General features: G+C 36.2%; 1 long non-coding RNA gene across 1 annotated transcript; it reads right to left on the reverse strand.

Moving 5' to 3' along the window:
* Positions 1–4,823: 4,823 nt before the first annotated feature.
* Positions 4,824–5,822, reverse strand: LOC126712258 (uncharacterized). Its single transcript, XR_007651090.1, has 2 exons — positions 5,004–5,822; positions 4,824–4,905 (listed from the first exon to the last, which is right to left on the reverse strand). It is a non-coding gene; the product is annotated as an uncharacterized LOC126712258 (long non-coding RNA).
* Between the last annotated feature and the right edge of the window lie 975 nt (positions 5,823–6,797).

Here is a 6,797-nt window from a genome sequence, read left to right on the forward strand (position 1 = left end):
TTAGGTTAACTATGATTCAATGCATAAAGAGATATGGTCCAAGCTAAAAACCTACGTACACAAAAATTAGTCAAAAACTTCTCAAAATCAGTGATTGATAATTTGAGAACTTGCTCTCCAAATTACATCTCCTAGTTCTCCAATAGGCTTTCTATGTGGGCTTAGATCTTATGAAAGAGATGTAAGAATAGTAGGTTTAAGATGATTTAGGGTGTATTTGGATATCACTTATTTTACTGAAACTGAAAAATTATTACTAAAAGTACTGTAGATAAAAGTAAAAATTAGTTGAAATAGTATAGTGAGGCTTATAAATAATAGTAAAAATAAGCTAAATAGTAATATAATTTTTATTTTTAATCCTAACCTAAACACACACTTAGATTGTAATTTTGTAGTATTAAACCTATTATTTTTGTTTGGACTATTTTGTGTCAGGCTTATTAGAAAAATGAACCCTAACAATTATGTAAAGAGGATTTATATATATATATATATATATATATATATATATTGGTGATAAAGAGTGTATTTTGAAATACAAGGAAGCATTGGATAAATCGAGAGGCTCTTGGCAAGAATGATGAGACTTTAATAAAGCATTCATCGGACTTTATCAAAATTCGGAGGTGGAAGAAGAAAAAATGTAAAGAACTAAAGATCTGGGAACAAACCAATAGACTCTCGTCACGTTTCCATATCATAGGATCTAGAACTCAATTTATGACAAAATTTTCAATTTGCCTTCAACTCTTTGCCAAATGGCAAATTTCCATTTGGCTCCTCTTGAATGTTTGTTAAGCCAACCATTGTCTCTCTCAAACTCCATAAATATACTCAAACAGGTGTGTGAATTACGAGGAGACCACTCAAATTTTGACTTTAGAGGATGTTTTTAGACATAAAAATTCTTGGATGACACTATTTTGTGGAGTCTTTTGGTTGAATATTGTAAAAAATTAAGTTTATTTGTGATATGGGTACTGTTTAAATTTATTGAGGAGAGAAGCGAATTTCAGCAACACTATTGTCAAAATTCTGAGAAAAAAGTAAGAGAGGAGAGAGAAATGATGTGATGGAAGTGGGAGAGAGAAAAAAGAAATTTCGGCAATGGTATTGCCGAAATATATGCCCAAAAAAACCCTTGGGACTGACCTGACCGAAATTTAAAAAAAAAAGAAAAGAAAAAGAATTGTGGCAATTGAATTGCCGATTGTGGCAAGAGTAAATGCTACTACCACAAACTATTTTATAATATTTTTACAAATTGTTATTATGGCCAACTTTTTGCTAGTTCTTATTAGGGCCCACCAATAACATCAATTTTTTATTTATCAATAATCACTCACCACATTAGCAGTTTGTGAAAGTTTTTGTAAAAAAAAAAAAAAAAAAATTATCTCTATCATTTTGCATGATTAAAAAAAATAAAAATCAATTGTGGCAATTGAATTGCCGAAATTGGAGGGGGTTTTTTTTTTTCTCCTCCAATTTTGGCAATTCAATTGCCACAATTGAGTTTTTTTTTTTTTTTTTTTTTTTTTTTTTTTTTTTGAGGTAATCATCTACTTTAAGCAGAATGATAGAGATACAATTTTTTTTTTTACAAAAACTTTCACAAACTGTTGATGTGATGAGTGATTATTGATAAATAAAAAAATGATATTTGTGGGGCCCGGCCCAAAAATGATGGGCTATTCCAAACTCAGGCCCGTTCGAGGAGCGTCCTGTCCGAAGAGAAGCCTCATATGAAGCGTTACTCAACCCCAATAGCGTCAAGGAAACCTGTCCGAGGAGTAACTCCTCCTCGGAAATCACGAAGCCCAGACGAGGAACTTTCCCCAGCCATTTCAGCTCATCTTCCCAACATATAAAATAGGGATGGCAACGGGTCGGGTTCGGGCCGGGTTTTTGCATACCCGGGCCCGACCCGTGGGCCAAGACCCTAAACCCAGGCCCGGCCCGAATAATAATCGGGTTTTTTTTCCGGGGCCCAGACCCGCCCCGCCGGGCCCCGCGGGCCCCGTTTAACCTGTTGGGCCCAAATCTGGCCCAACTAATTTTTTTTTTTTTTTAAAGCCCATTGAGCTGTTTTTTGCCAAATTGAAGCCCATTCATTGGGCAGCCAATTTAAGCCCATTCAAGGCATTATTAGGTAGCCAATTCAAGCCCATTCAAGGCATTATTAGGCAGCCCATTCAAGCCCATTCATTGGGCAGCCAATTTAAGCCCATTCAAGGCATTATTAGGCAGCCAATTCAAGCCCATTCATTGGGCAGCCAATAAATCATAACTATAAATCAATAAATCACCAAACATCAATACATCTATAAATCAATAAATCATAACTAAAATCACCAACTAAACATAAAAATAAAATAAATCCAATAAGTCCAAGAACTAAGTATCAAAAGTCCAACAAGTTCAAGAAATTCAAAAATAAAAAGTTACAAAACAAATCCTACAAGTGTAAGAAATTACAAAATGTCTTATCCTCCACAAACCAACAAATTAAAAAGGCTAAAAAATTACAAAATGCTAAAAAGGCTTAAAATAATTACAAACCAACAAATTAATCCAACAAGTTTAAGAAATTAAAATGGCTACTAAATTATTACAAAATGTCTAATCATCCATAATTGTGACACAACTCCCATCCTCTTCATTAGGCTCTCCATCATCAAGAATTGTTTGAACGGTACAATCTCCGGACATAGTTGAAGAACCTACAATAACAATGAATTAAAGAATGAAATATCAAATTGTAACTAGCAAATATAAAACTACAATTTTAATTTTATAAATAGAAATTAGACAATTACTAACCGTTGATTTCACTCCATAACCAATTCTGAGCACACATCATTGCCTCTATAGTCTTGGGATGTAGCCTACTACGGTGTGGACTTAAAAGTCTCCCACTAGTGCTAAAGGCCGATTCTGAAGCAACAGTTGTAATAGGAATGGCTAAAATATCTCTTGCAATCCTTTGTAAAGTAGGATACTTTAAACCATTACTTTTCCACCATCCCAAAATATCAAAATCTTCACTCCTCTTCAACACTCCCTCATCAATGAAATGATCAAATTCCATTCTAGCACTCCCATGTTTCTTTGAACTACTTGAACTATTATTCACAAACTCATCAAAAGATGACATTGCCCCACTCAACCTAAATTTCATTTGTGCCACAGGGCTTGAAGTACTAGCAGGAACATGGGAACTTCCTTCATTATCCACAGAGGACTCATTTATATCACCATACTCATCAAGTAAATCATAACAAAGATTCTTAATTTTTTCAATCTCCAAATTAGAATTATCACCATAAATTTTAGGATAATAAAATTCTAATAACTTCATCTTATATCTTGGATCTAAGATAGCAGCAATAGCCATAACAACACTAACATTAGCCCAATAAGAATTAAACTTAGCAAGCATACTTTCCGCCATCGTACTTATCATCTCATTTGAATACACACTCCATTCATTCAATGCAATTTTCAACTCACACACCACATTAAAATACATATTAGTTGTGGGGTACTTACGACCAGAGAAAAACTCAGTCGCACTATGAAACAACTCCAACCTCCCACAAATATCTTTGGCTAACTCCCAATCATAATCATATGGTAAACAAGTATAAGATATTTCACGTTTAGCCAAACGTGAGAAAACATCTTTATAAATCAATGCAGTAGAAAGCATTAAGTAAGTTGAATTCCAACGAGTTTTACAATCTAAGACTAACTCTTTGGTGCATTGAACACGCAATTGACGTGCATTTTCTTCAAATTTTTGCCTTCTTTTTGGTGATCCAGTCCAATAAATCACACTATCACGAATCCTCTCAATACCATCACCAATAAGAGACAACCCATCTTGAACAATCAAATTCAAAATATGTGCAGCACACCTCATATGCAACATAGACCCACCCAACATAAGAGAACTAGTATCAAGCTTATTCAAAAGAAGTCTAATCATGGCATCATTAGTACTACAATTATCAACAGTAATTGTAGACAACTTCCTATCAATGTTCCACTCTAAAAAACAATCAACAAGGACTTCAGCAAGAACTTCTTTTGTGTGTGGAGAAGGAACATAAACAAACCTAGAAAAATAATATGAATAATTATAACATAATTCAAAAATCATTCTAAATGTAAAGTCTTTAACATTCAATTTATAGATAAAAAAATTACCTTAGAACCCGGCTTTGCAACATCCAAGTATGATCAATGAAATGAGCGGTAATGACCATAAACCCTCTCTTTTTGTTACTTGAAGTCCACATATCGGTTGTAATGGCCACCTTACTTCCATTCTTGTCCATCATCTTCAAAGCTTTCTCCCTCTCATTATCATAGATCTTAAAAATGTCACTCTTCAAAGTATTTCTTGTGACAAGTTTAAACATAGGTTGAAGATCGGTCACAAATTCTTTAAACCCAATATGGTCAACCATTGAAAGAGGATATTCATGTAGGATGACCATACGGGCAAGCTTATTCCTCACTCTAACTTGATCAAATTGATAAGTACTTAAACTCATGGTTCCATCCACCTTATTTTGTTGTTTGATCAAAACTTGTTGTCTCATATCCCTTATATCTTTAAATTTCATTCGTGGACATCTTGCTAAATGATTACGTAAATGAGTTGTACCTTGGTTGGACTCACCCAAGTAAAGTTTGTTACAATGATGGCATTGGGCTTTAACTTTTCCGTCAACTTTCTTCCTTGTAAAGTGAGACCAAACATCTGAGGTAGTCTTTCTTTTTCTACTTGTATCCAAGTCCTCATTTGTAGGCTCTTGCTCTCTCTCTGTCCCTTCTTGTTCCTCTACCTCTAAGTCTTCTCCTACTAAGTCCACCGTCGGAGATTTCGGATTCCTAATTGGTTCAAAAGTTTGGGAGTTAGAATCAAAACAAATTATCACAAATTTATTATTACACATACTCATTGATTAACTACAAATTCAAACACTTACTCATTTAATGGTGATCCTGAGGGTGAACTGACAGGTGACAATGGTGAGGGTGACCGTGAAAATGGCGAAGGAGACCGCAAAGTCGGCAAGGGACAACGTCCGGTTCTCAAGGGAGAACCACTTGGCGAGGAAGAACCAGATTTGTTTGTGTCTGTGTTTGTGTCTTCCATCTCCGTTTTAGGATCTGCATGTTGAAATTTGATAAGTTTTGTTCAAGAGCAAGCTTTGAGCTACTAATCATTTTGCAAAAAGGGATATTCAATTTCTCAAACAAATTACAAAATCATATACAAAATTGCCAATCAAAAATAAATAAGCCAATCCTATTAAACTCCAAATTCTCTAAAAAAAGAAAATTACAAAAGGTATCTGAAATTCTGGTGTTTACTTCTCAAGAGGTAAACAATTGGAATCCCAACATTCCCTGGGCCACATATCAATCCACCAGATACATAGTAAAAACAAATATCAATACCCAAATATCACCAATACAAGATATTCCACAAGACATAATAGAAATCCAAAGAGTATAACAACTATGCTTACTGGGAAATTTCTAATTCTATTAGAATAACAATATACTGTCTTTAAAACCTTACCAGAAAAGCAACCCGTATAAGTATACAAAACCAATCAGAAAAAAGCAATCTGTATTAGATCAAATGTAAATAGATCAAAAGCTTGGTACAGAATTCATGTGTCTTATACTAAGAAGGCAGAGAGATAATAAGTGGAGGCAAATACAGAGATGAAAAAATACTGTTGAATCAATTTCAATAACATAGATGTCAACACTGACTTGTCAAAATCAAGAAAAGACCAAGAACAATGAAGCTCCATAACATTACAGCAAAAAAAAATTAAACTTAAAATTAAAAATACAAAAACAATGAAGCTCAACAACATTACAGCAAAAAAAAAAAAAAAAAAGAACCGGTGACACAAACCTGGAGATGAGCTGCGGAGTGAGGGAGAGCTGAGTGAGGGAGTGAGGTGGTCCGTTAAGTGGATTCGTTGAGATTGACAAGGGTATCAGCTTCCAAGAATCGACTCAGATGCTTATCATCCAAATGTTCCTGAGAACAGAACAATAATCAATCGTTTAAGAACAGAACAATACCCTTTCAGGTCTCTTAAAAAAAAAAAAAAAAAAAAAAGAACCGGTGACACAAACCTGCGTGCTGCGTGCTGCGTGCTGCGTGAGGGAGATGGGTGACTGGAGATGGGCGACAGAGTGAGGGAGAGCTGCCAGTCGGAGTGAGGGAGTGAGGGAGAGCTGTGCGTGACTGGAGATGGGCGACGGAGTGAGGGAGAGTTGCCAGTCGGAGTGAGGGAGTGAGGGAAAGCTGCGTGAGGGAGTGAGGGAGTGAGGGCAAGCTGTGTGAGGGAGGGCTGCGTGAGGGAGGGCTGCGTGAGGGAGAGCTGCGTGAGGGAGGGCTGGAGGTGCGTGAGGGAGAGCTGCGTGAGGGAGTGATTTCAGATTTGGGGATTTAGGTTAGAAATAGGTTTATATATATAAAGGGCATTTTAGTAATTTAGGGTACCGGGTTTTAAACGGGGCGGGTTTCGGGTCGGGTTTCGGGTTTTTTTAATAAAACCCGGACCCGACCCGGACCCGCTTCGGGTTTTTTTTTAAAAATCCATACCCGACCCTATCCTTAATCAGACCGGGTAAAACCCGGCCCATTAGGGTCGGGCCGGACCGGGTACCCGCGGGTCGGGCCGAAATTGCCATCCCTAATATAAAATGAATTAAATCCAAAATATCTCATGGAAGGCTACCACCACATTAAT

The sequence above is a fragment of the Quercus robur genome, chromosome 2, assembly GCF_932294415.1.
Source record: "Quercus robur chromosome 2, dhQueRobu3.1, whole genome shotgun sequence".
Lineage (NCBI taxonomy): Eukaryota > Viridiplantae > Streptophyta > Magnoliopsida > Fagales > Fagaceae > Quercus > Quercus robur.